Genomic DNA, 12284 nt, shown 5'->3' with positions numbered 1-12284 from the left:
TGTATAGGTCAATCCCTTGACAGAGCTAGCGAGAGGACTGTGCGAACCGTAGCTGGTTTGACCACCAGACTAAAAGTCTCATCATAATCAACCCCATGACGCTGAGTGAATCCTCGACATACCTAATGAGCCTTGTAGCGCTCAAGAGAACCATTTGCATGAAATTTGTGACAGAAATGTCATTTCCCTGTGATGACATGGGCACCTGGAGGACGAGGAATAAGTTCCCAGGTATTGTTGGAGACCAGAGCCTGGAGCTCCTCTTCCATGGCACGACGCCAGAGGGGATCAACTAAACCTTGGCGAACTGAAGTTGGTTCGGGGGAGATAGCTATAGCAGTGAACGCAACCGACACATGAAAGCCAACCTTGGCCCGGGTGGTCATTGGATGATCGTTGATCACCACTGGTGTAGGAATGGCGCCGAGAGGAAGACCTAGAGTTGGCGATGGTATGGGTGCAAACTCAGTCAACAACAAAGAAGCACCAGAGGCACCAGCCGCTGGAACACCAGCCACTGGGAGATCTATAGGGGAGGTAGTCTGTTGGCGCCGACGAGTGTACACCCGCAGAGGCTGAGGCATCGGAGCAGCTCCAGGTGCTGGTGCCAGACCACCAGGCACAGAGGGGAGCACCAGGGGCGTCGGAGCAGCTCCAGGTGCCAGGGCTAGGCCACCTGGTGCGGAGGGGAGCGTCGGGGAAGTCGCAGAAGGCACCAAGTCCCGGTCAGGTGATGGCAGGGACGGTGCATGAGGTGCAGAGGCTGTGACGGGCGTGAGTAGCATGGGTCTGGTTAGATGAGCCACTGGGTCAACCTGAACCAGACACCAAAGGGGACGCCATGGTACCTGCAGGAAAGGGCAAAGTCCTAATGGGAGGGGACAAAGGCGCATTCTCAGTATCCAAAAAATCCAAGTTGTTAGTTAGATGGGGCGAGGCAGAGAAGGGAAAATCTGCCTCATCAAAGGTGACGTGGTGGGAAATGATAATACTATTTGTGGAGAGATCAAGACGGTGATAACCTTTGTGGTTGGAAGAATAACGAAGAAAGACACACTTGGTTGAGCGGGGAGCTAATTTGTGTGGTGCCGTAGAAGTGATGTTATTGTAGCAAGCACATCCAAAGACCTGAAGATGATCATAGGAAGGAATGGTGCCAAAGAGAGCAACATAAGGATAGATGGCTTGTATAGTTTTGGTAGGAAGGCGATTCAAACGATAGGTGGCTGTGTGAAGACCTTCAATCCAATATTGAGCAGGAAGGGAAGCCTGGAATAGTAAGGAACGAATGATATTGTTGGTGGTACGAACAATGCGTTCGACCTTACCATTCCGGGGAGTAGTGTAGGGGCAAGGCATGCGTAGAAGAGTTCCACAAGCGAGGAGAAAGGAGCGAGTGAAGGAATTGTCGAACTCTCGCCCATTGTTGCACTGCAAGTGTTTAATGGAGTGACCAAACTGCGTTGTGACATAAGCAAAAAAAGACGAAAGTGCATCAAAAGTATTAGATTTAAGACGCAAGGGAAAAGTCCACAGGTAATGAGTAAAATCATCAAGAATGACAAGATATTATTTATAACCCGACACACTTGCAATTGGGGATGTCCATAGGTCACAATGGATGATATCTAAGGGTTGCTCAGTACAGGTAGACGAACTAGAAAAAGATAATATGGTGTGACGCCTTAATTGACAAGCATGACATAACTCAAGGGAACTACGAGAACATCGAATAGACGAGGAGCTACTGAGTTGGGACAAAATATCGGTGCCGAGGTAACCGAGCCATCGGTGCCAAGTGGAGTAGAGACTGCAGCCAGGGCACAAGTTGTTGAAGGAGATGAACTGGGCAGACGCAGAGTGTAGAGTGGGCCAACACTATTGGACCTGATAATCACGTTCTTGGAGTGGAGATCCTTCACAGAAACACCGAAAGGATCAAATTCCATAGAGCAACAATTATCAGTAGTAAAACGACGAACATATAGAAGGTTTTAAATAATGTGAGGTGTGTGAAGAATATTATTAAGGTATAAAGGTCCTAGCAAAACCGTGTCTCCTACTGAGGAGATAGGGAGAGTAGCGCCATTTCCAACAATGATAGAAAGAGTAGTGAGATTAGGAGGTCGAAAGAGAGAGATGTTACCAACATGGGGTGTGGTATGATTAGTGGCGCCCGAGTCAAGAATCCAATCAGTAATGGTGGCAGGCGGCTGAAGCATCATTGTGCTGAAGGTGTTGGCGAGGGCACGCTGATCCCAAGATCCAGCCCAAGGGGACTAGGACTGAGGAGTTGAAGAGGTTGTCGGAGGTGCTGGAAGGGCCGACAAGGGCACAGGAGGGGGACGGAGCAGACCAGCCTGCAGGGCAGGTAGACCTGGTGCAGCCAGATAGGATTGCGATGGAGCAGGAGTATGGTACTGCTGTCCAGGGCATGGAGAGGAACCTGTAGACATAGATCCAGTCCACATATGGATTGTACCTGTCCACAGATTATAGACGGAGGGCCAAGGAGAGCCACCACCATGACCATTGTCGTGACAACGATTCTTGTTGGGACAACCAGCACTTGAACCCGACGCACCTCCCTGGGCAGGTGGCCGAGTTCCCTGGACAGGAGGACGAGCAGATGAGGAAGCCAACAGAGCTTTAGTGGAGGTGTACAGGGCGCTGGCCGCAGAGTCAGGTGGAGCAGTCCCTACGACAATCTCTTCCAAGACCAAATCATCCCGAACTTTGTGAAATGTCGGGAAGGGAACAAAACGAGTGATGATGGTCTGGAGATTAGCATACTTGGGACTCAGGCCTCGAAGGACATTGAGTACCAGGATGCGGTCGGTGACCGGGGCGTCGAGGTCTGAGAGAGCATCAATGAAGCCTTTCATCTTCCGACAATACTCACCAACAATGAGATCGCCTTGGACGAAGTTGCGGAAGGTGGTGTCGGGATGGAGAGCACGCGTCTCACGATTACCAATGAAATGGTTCTCTAGAGCATGCCAAGCCTGGCAAGTTGTGCCATGGTGCTCCTGCAACTTGATGGAGACGGTGCCAAGGATCCAAGACAAAACAATGTTGTCCATGCGATCCCATGCTGTGTCGTTGGGGAAGTAGGAATCAACAAGAACATGATCTGTCAAGGCATACCATTTGAGGGTACGAAGAAGATGACCGTGTCGGCTTGCAAAGTTGGTGAGGACGGCTCGAGGGTCACTGGGACCAATGAACGGATGTTCTGAACGACAGCTAGGGGTGGTAATGGATTACGATCCAAATGCTTCTTCACAAAAAGTTAAGGCCCTCAAATAATATTAGTTCAAAAATGAATAAGAATAAGGCCCGATCCTAATCCGATTCGACCCTTAAAATTTGCAGTGTAAAGTTTATAGCCCATTACCACCCCTAACGACAGCAGCTTGGACATGCAGATTAGCGACGATGGCCGCCTCATAGTCACTAGAGGGCTCGAGAACCGGCGGAGAAGAGGCGCCAGTGTACTGGGGCGACGTCATCTGCTTGGCGGCGTTGACTGCCTGCTCCTCTAGAGCAGCGGCAGTGGCCCGTTCCTTCTCAAGAACGGCCTCAGTAGCCTTGACACGGGTGCAGGCTGCAGCAGCCTGATGCTCAGCATCCTGAGCAGTCTTGATCATGGCGGCGATTTGTTGTAGGAAAGTAGCTTCGTCATCGGACGTCGCCATGGTAGGTGAGGGGAGGGAGGAGGGAAAAAACAGCTACTGCTCGAGAGGCAGGAGACAGATGGGCGAAAGACTGGGACGAGGAACGGAGAAGCTTTGATACCACATTAGAGAAGTAATTGGGGTTGAATTTTATATTCGATAGAGGAGGGGAGGCTTATAATATATAGGCCACATAGGTGACGCACCAGGGAAGGTGCGGCAGCCTGGTGCCAATTAGATCAAGCCTACCAAAGATAGAAGACCCCTTTCCTATGCTAGTACAACAGATCTGGCTACCTAAGGAATGAACTTGTAGTCACCATAATAGACTATGTTGCTATACTAGCCTGGTCAGATGAGCCTCACGTAGGAGGCAGGTAGGAACGATACCAGAACGGTCTAACACTCCTGTCTGAGTTCCACACTCTGAGGAAAGCCACCTTGGTATATTGTGACAACATCAGCGCTGTCTACATGTCAGCTAATCTTGTTCAGCATTAACGCACCAAACATGTAGAGATCGATCTTCATTTCGTTCGAGAACGTGTTGCTCTTGGTGATGTTTGTGTCCTTCATGTCCCAACGACATCTCAGTTCGTCGATATCTTCACCAAGGGGCTGCCATCCTCTGTTTTTACAGGATTCCGTTCCAATCTGAATGTTTGGTGTTCTGACAATCCGACTGCAAGGGTGTGTTAGACTATTGATATATTCCCATATGTGGTGGATCTAGGATGACCTATAGCTAGCCAACCCCCTTATGGTAGTGTAGATATATATGGCTAGATATGGTCCTGATTGGATATTAATTAGGGGTTTCCTTAGTGAAAGACGCCTAGTGGGGGGGGGTTGAATAGGCGAAACCTGAAATTTATCATTTAATTCAAAAACTTGAACCCTAGTTAGGCGTTAGAACGAGAGACAAATTAATCGGAGTAAGGAGAGGTGTTCTTGCTTAGTATTGCTCTTATGATTGCGGAATTACATTGTAGCAACACAAATGATTTAGAATCAAGCACAAGCAAGAGAACATAGGAGAGGGAAAGGAGAAACAAATCGCAAGCAACACAACACAAAAGACACATGCGATTTGTTTACCAGAGTTCGGTTTTCAAATGAAACCTACGTCTCAATTGAGGTGTCCCTAAGGACGGTCTCTTTCAACCCTTTCGAGCGATTCCAAAGGTCAAGCTCGAGACCTCTCTTCTCAATCGAAAGACCTTAGTCCTCGTAAGGATCTCTACACAACACAGAGTCTCTTGCTAGCCTTACAATGCATGGGAGTTAAAACTTCAAACCCTTTTCTAGCTCAAATCTCTTGAATACAATCTCTCACAATCTCTCACACAAGGCACTATCTCTTTTCTAGCTCAAATCTCTTAAATATGACACCTGGGAGGCTTTGGATCACTTGGAGTTGTTGCTTTGAATGTATGGATGTTTGTTCTAGCTCTTGTGTATTCAATTTGTTGGTTGAGGGTGTATTTATAGCGCCAAACAACCAATATAACCGTTGGCATTGAATGAAAAAATTTGCAGTCTGCAGGCACACTGGACCTTTCACATTGACAGTCCGATGCCCCACCGGACCTTGTCAGACTGCCGTTGCAGGTAATCGTTCTGACAGGGAGCAGTCTTGTCAGAATCATCGGACTGGTCCGGTCTGCCACCGGACCCTGCAACACCAGCCGCCACGTCATCTAGCTGTTGGATGCCCGTTGAGACTTGACTTCGGCCTCTAAAATATCCTCTCTGGTAAACTGGTCTAAATAGCCACCAGATCGGGCCAGTGCGCCAGCTGCCAAATGCCCATTTGCAGACCTCTTTGCGTAGTCTGGTCCGATGCACCATTGGACCGGTCCAATGCTTCGCAGCAGACCGACTTAGCTTCTTTTTGGGCTCTTCAATTTGATTTGATTGTATTTGAGGATGTTCCTATGACTTAGAAAAACATACCTAGAGACTGTCCAATTGGTCTAAGTCATGAAACTTGACCATTTTAATTGTTCTTGTGACTAACCTGGATTAGGCGAGATAATAGCCCCTCGGGTACTGTAGCATATATATATGCACACAATAATATATGGGCCTTAACACCCCCTGTCAAACTCAAGGCGGAAGTGGAGGATTTGAAGCATTGAGTTTGATTAGATGAAACTGATGTTGTGCCCTAGTTTGTGGTTTTGTGAAGAAATCTGCAAGCTGTAATTCTGAGGGCACATATTGAATATCAATGGTCTTCTGATGACAATGAGATCTAGTGAATGAGACATCAACACCAATGTGTTTTGTGAGTTCACGCTTCACTGGATCATGACAAATTTGTATAGCTCCAGTGTTGTCACAGCGAAGAAGTGTAGGCAAGTCACAAGAAACGCCTAGATCAGCCAAGAGCCAACGAATCCAGATAATCTCAGCAGTAGTAGTAGCCAGGGCTCGAAGTTCTCCTTCAGTACTAGATCTAGATACAACAACTTGCTTCTTGGATTTCCAAGCAACAGGGGATGATCCAAGAAGAATACAGTAACCAGTGATGGAGCGACGATCTGTAGGATCACTGGCCCAGGTAGCATCAGAGTAAGCATGAAGCTGAAGTGGGGAATTTGAGTCATAAAATAAACATTGTGTTTTTGTCCCCCGTAAATATCTAAGCACACGAAGTGCCCATAATGAACTGATGTAGGAGCAGAGACAAACTGACTCAAGATCTGAACCGCATGAGCAATATCTGGCCTGGTGACAGTAAGATAAACTAAGCTGCCAACAAGATGTCTATATCGAGATGGATCCTCCAAAGGTGTCCCATCAGTCGGACGAAGAGATAAGTGAAGATCCATAGGCGTGGCAACGGTGCGAGTATCACTAAGACCAGAACGATCAAGAAGGTCTTGTATGTACTTGGCCTGAGAAAGATAAATACCATTTTGAGTCTGCAAAACCTCAATGCCCAAGAAATAACTGAGTGCCCCCAAGTCAGACATTTGAAATTCCTTACTCAGAGACGCCTTCACATGAGCAATATGGTCTGGATCATCGCCTGTAATCAACATGTCATCAACATATAGTAATAGCATCGTGCGTCCTCGTGAAGAAACATGAATGAACAATGCAGGATCATGATCACTAGAATAGAAACCACAAGCCTTGATGACAGAAACAAATCTCTCAAACCAAGCACGAGGAGCTTGTTTGAGACCATACAAGGCTCGACGGAGACGACATACATGCCCTGATGGAACCTCTATCCCAGGAGGTGGATGCATATAGACTTCCTCATGTAAATCACCATGAAGAAAAGCATTTTTGACATCCATCTGAGAGATAGTCCAAGAAGATGAGGCTGCAACAAGTAAAGCTCGGACAGTAGTCAGATGGGCCACAGGTGCAAAAGTCCCATCATAGTCAATACCCTGAGTCTGTTGAAAACCTCTGGCCACAAGACGAGCTTTATATCGCTCAATAGACCCATCAGATTTGGTTTTAACCTTGAAGACCCATTTGCACGTGATAGGTACAGCACCAGCAGGTAATAGAACAACATCCCATGTACATGTGCGATGAAGGACATTTAATTCATCAGTCATAGCAAGCTGCCACTCAGGTATACCAGAAGCCTCTTTATAAGATGATGGTTCAGCAATGACTGCACCAGCACGGGAAAACCCATAACGTTCTGGAGCTGCAATAGTGCCACGGTCACGAAGATGATACCTCTGATTAAAAACAACATGAGAGTCATCCTTGTTAGTACAAGTATCATCAACAGGATCATCATCAGGACTGGCCGTGGGAGTAGAGCGAGGACGACGAATGTAAGTCTGAGTGACAGGTGGTTTGGAAGAGTAAGACTGAGATGGTGTGGAAGTGGAAGGTGGTGTGATGGGAATAAGGACATCTGGGGTAGAAATAGTAGGTGGTGATACTGATGAAGTTTCAGAAATGGGAGGAAGGCTCATGAAGGAGGTAGACTCTGTGGAATAAAAAGAAGAATGAGTGGAAGAGTTGTAAAAGAAGGGACGATTTTCATTGGAGCTCACATCTCGAGAAATACGCATGCGACGAGAAGATGAATCATAACATCGATAGCATTTATGTTTAGGGCTGTATCCAAGAAAAACACACTCAACAGATTGAGCAGTCAATTTAGTATGTTCACGAGGTGATAATAGTACATAACACGTATATCCAAAAACTCGAAGGTGGTCATATCGTGGAGGAGTTCCGAAAAGAACTTCACCAGGTGTTTTGCCAGAGAGTTTGGATGACGGTTGTCTATTGATAAGGTAAACCACAGTAGAAACTGCTTCACCCCAAAATGTGAAGGGACAAAAGAAGATATCAACAAAGTGCGAGCAGTTTCTATAATGTGACGATGTTTGCGTTCAGCCACACCGTTCTGTGCATGAGCACCAGGGCAAGAAAGCTGAGCAAGAGTACCCTCTGAAGTCAAAAACTGGCGGAAATTATCAGATAAATATTCACCACCAGAATCAGAACGAGGTTTTAATGTGAGTGGAAAATTGAGTGTGAATCATACGAGCAAAGGTTTTATAAATAGAAATCAGCTCAGAGCGACGTTTCATGAAATAAATCCAAGTGTAGCGAGAATGATCATTAATAAAAATGACATAGTATTTATATCCACTTTTTGACACAAAAGGTGCAGGACCCCAAATATCAGAGTGAACCAAATCAAAGGGTTCAACAGAATTAGAATCACTAGTAAAATATGGAAGTTGTATTTGTTTTCCAAGATGACAACCCTTACAATGAAAATCAGACTCAACCGAAGTATGACATAAGCAACCTGACTTTATTAGAGTAGACAATCTAGATCCACACAAATGACCTAGACGATGATGCCACTGGGCAAAAGACGCAACAGAAGCAAGGGTAGCTGAAAGCACATGCGCTGGAGATGTAGCCAAGGAAGGAAGCCGCAAAGAGTCCAAGATGTAGAGGCGAGGAGCAGCTCTACGGCGACGGCCAGTCCCAATCACTTCCCCTATGCGAAGGTCCTGTACAAAACAAGATGAGTCATCAAATCCGACAAAGCAATTATGATCCGTAATTTGGCCTACTGAAAGAAGGTCCATAGATAGCTCAGGAACAAAGAAAATATTAGGTACTGTAAAGTGTGGATCTGAAAGAGAACCCTTATGAGTAATGTGGCATACAGTACCATCAGCTATCTGCACGGAAGCACCATCTGTGACAGGTGTAGTAGAAGCCAACTTTGACTGATCAGATGTGACATGAAAGGAAGCTCCTGAATCAATTACCCAGGCCGACTCTGAAGTACAGGCGGACGAAGTGGCAGCAACAGCAACTGAGCCTCTATTAGATGGTCCTGGACCACGACCACGAGCAGCACGTCGTGCACGGAAATCAGTCCACTTATCAGGGAACTTGACAAAGCAAAGCTCAGATCGATGATTGGTCTTGCCACAATGATCACAAGGCTTAAAATATTCTTAGGTTTCTGGGCAGCAACCAACACACTGTGAGGATTACCACCAGTAGAGGACAGAGAATTAAGACGAGTCCCTTCATCAAGTAAATCAGACAATGCCTTAGCCATTGTGAGAGTGTTAGAACCCTGAAGTAAACGAGCACAAAGAGAATCAAACTCGGCCTGAACGCCCATAACAAATCTGTAAGTGAAGAACTTCTCAATAAACTTATGAGCCGGACACGGATCAGCGGTACAAGCAGGCACCATTGATGTCAAAGCACTCATCAGGCGATCAAAGGCTGAGTAGTACTAATCAATACTCATATCATTTTGCTCAATAACATGTGTCTGCTGCATGAGAGTGTGTAATAGAGCACCACTGTCCTGAACAAAACGCTCCTTCAAATGAGACCAGATGGCTTTAGCAGTTTTGAATTTAGACAGACTCATAACCATAGACGGTTTGACGCTGTTCACCATAGCAGCCATCACTTTACCATCATTAAGCTGCCATGTTTTGATATCAACAACATTGCGACGATCATCAGCAAGAATGGGTGCTGCATCAGTCAAATGGAAGACTAATCCATGTCCTCGGAGTGCAGTCTCAACACAGAAAGCCCACTCCGGATAATTTTGACCATCAAGAGTGATATTGACCACAATAGCATTTGTCGCCATATGGAATGCAATCAAAAAATCAGGTAGAATAGGAGGCCTAAACCCAAACAAACCAGAGCAGCCCGATTTGGACGAGTTGACGGAGGTCCTTGGCGCGGAAACCGAGTTGAGCAGCGGCTACCGGCGATGGCGCAGATTTGGCGGGAGCAGCAGATCCGGCGCAGGTAGGCAGAAGCGGGCGATTTGGCGGGAGCAGCAGATCCGGCGCATGTAGACAGAAGCAGCGGCCGGAAGAAGGCGGCGGCCGAGATCCGCCCCTGGCGGCGGACAGTGCATGCGCAGGTCGAGCCCCTGGCGGCGGACGGCGCAGGCGCAGGGGCAGGTCGAGCCCCTGGCGGCAGACGGCGCAGGTGATCCGCCCTGGCGGCGGGATGGCGGCGGAAGGCGCAGGCGCAGATGTAGCCCCTGGCGGCGGACGGCGAGATCCCGCCCTGGCGGAGGACGACGCCCTGGCAGTGGGATGGGGGAAGGGGAAGATCCGCCCTGGCGGCGGAAGGTGCAGGCGGGATCCGCCCCTGGCAGCGGGATGGAGGAAGGAGAAGACCGGCGGCCAGGCAAGATCCGCCCTGGCGGGATGGGGGAAGGGGAAGACGGGCTGGCCGCGATGGCAGCGCAGCAACGATGCGACGACGCCAAAAAATTGGATCAGGGCTGGATTTAGACGTAAACCCTAACCTGCTCTGTTACCATGTGACTAACCTGGATTAGGCGAGATAATAGCCCCCTCGGGTACTGTAGCATATATATAGGCAGACAATAATATATGGGCCTTATGGGCCTTAACAGTTCTAACTCATACTTTGATTCTGGCTCAAACTAACTTTTAAAAGTAGCAAAACTTAAATATGAGCTTACCGGCTTCTCTAGTTGGTTCAAATATGTTTCTAGGGGTCTTTAGAACTTATCCAAGATGCATAACTACCAATAGTTCATCTTTTTCAATATATATACCCCTTTCTGGCTGAGTTTGAGCTTATTCTGTTTTGGAGACTGATTTGTTTGATCTTGTGAACCTGTAGTTATATATTGTACTTAGCAAACTAATTAGTCCATATGGTTGTGATGCTCATTAAGCACCAAAACATTTATAGAAATGGCTTTGCGGAACATTTCCCTTTCACTTAGGATAGGATCTTGATTGTAGTTTCCTTGTGGAGATCCTGATTATGGGTTTCTTTTTGTCCAAGATCTCCGTACCCCTATATATTGTAACCAATGCATCTCTCAATCGACTACAGACTATTATACACAGTTTCATACTCTTCAAAATGAAACCCTAGCTCTTTGATACCATGTTAGAGAGTGGCCCACCAAGTGCATTGCCATACTCAAGGGGCAAATATACAATGTACATATGCAAAGAAGCCCTTCAAGTAGAGGGAAAATACATATACATCCTATACATCTAACAATATGCAGCTCTCCTGTCTGTTTGAGAAAGACTCCTAGCCATGTCTGTTGTTAAGTTCAAGTACATATTTTATTTTGCAAAGAAGGCACTCATGGAAAACATTATTATTGTCAGTTTAATCTTTGGGCACTTGGAATTTTTAGGTAATGTATACTAAGAGATAGTTAATATAGGGTTTTAGTAGTAGACTTATAATAGGGTTAACCCCTAAAAAATCTGTTCAAATGATTACTGCAAATCAGGCAAGTGGCCCTGGTAAGTATGATCCTGTGTCAAATGGCTTTGCGAAACTTTTCAAATTGGCTTTGAAAGTCCCTAGCTCATTCTCCCAACATTTTAAGATATAATGGAGTGAAACCTTTTACTTTGCATATGCATTAAGAAGGTGAAATCTGGAAGAGAGACTGGCTATAGATTATGTTACCATACTAATAGACATCTCTAATAGCTCAAATTTATTTTGTGTCTTGCTTGGCAGGGGGTAATAAGTGTGCAGCTTACTCCTAGAATCACTACCGAGGACTTAACCCTTTTTAAAACTGGATGCCATTTGAGATAGCATCATCCATGATTGAACTCTGCTGAAATACTGTGTTCATAATATGTGGCGGATTTTAAATCATCTTTTATATGCTTGTTGAGAATTCTCCCAGCGTAGGGGTGCTCTGAAATTTTAAATTACAGAAATAAAATGCAAGTGTGACCATGCTGTACTGTGCGCCTGTATCATGTCTATTTGACCCAAGCATTTATTATATATTTTTCTGAAGCATGGAAGACTACGATGGCTTCACTGCCTCCTAGTTGAGTAGAGAACACCATTTGATTTCTAGATGCTTCTTTTGTTTTCCCATGAAAAAAATATGCTATTATTTAATGAAATTCTTACATGGGAGTGAATGATAATACTGTGCATGATTAAAATTAGTATAATGTAGCATAAATTGATCATTGTGACTACAGTGTAGAAAGTAGTTGGTTGAGTAATTCTAATGAATGAAATGATAATAAGTTAGATTGATTTGGTTAGTTAGGATAAGGAAAGAGATACTTTAGATTG

At 46.0% G+C, this 12284-nt stretch overlaps 1 protein-coding gene across 7 annotated transcripts in view; it reads left to right on the top strand.

The window, feature by feature from the left end:
• Positions 1-12284, top strand: part of LOC103650168 (auxilin-related protein 1) — a 39138-nt gene that overhangs the window by 18470 nt on the left and 8384 nt on the right. The gene's annotated exons all lie outside the window — the stretch shown is intronic.

Source organism: Zea mays, chromosome 3 (assembly GCF_902167145.1).
Source record: "Zea mays cultivar B73 chromosome 3, Zm-B73-REFERENCE-NAM-5.0, whole genome shotgun sequence".
Taxonomy (NCBI): domain Eukaryota; kingdom Viridiplantae; phylum Streptophyta; class Magnoliopsida; order Poales; family Poaceae; genus Zea; species Zea mays.
Note: the sequence above shows the minus strand (reverse complement) of the source record. Positions and strands in the feature narration are given on the sequence as shown.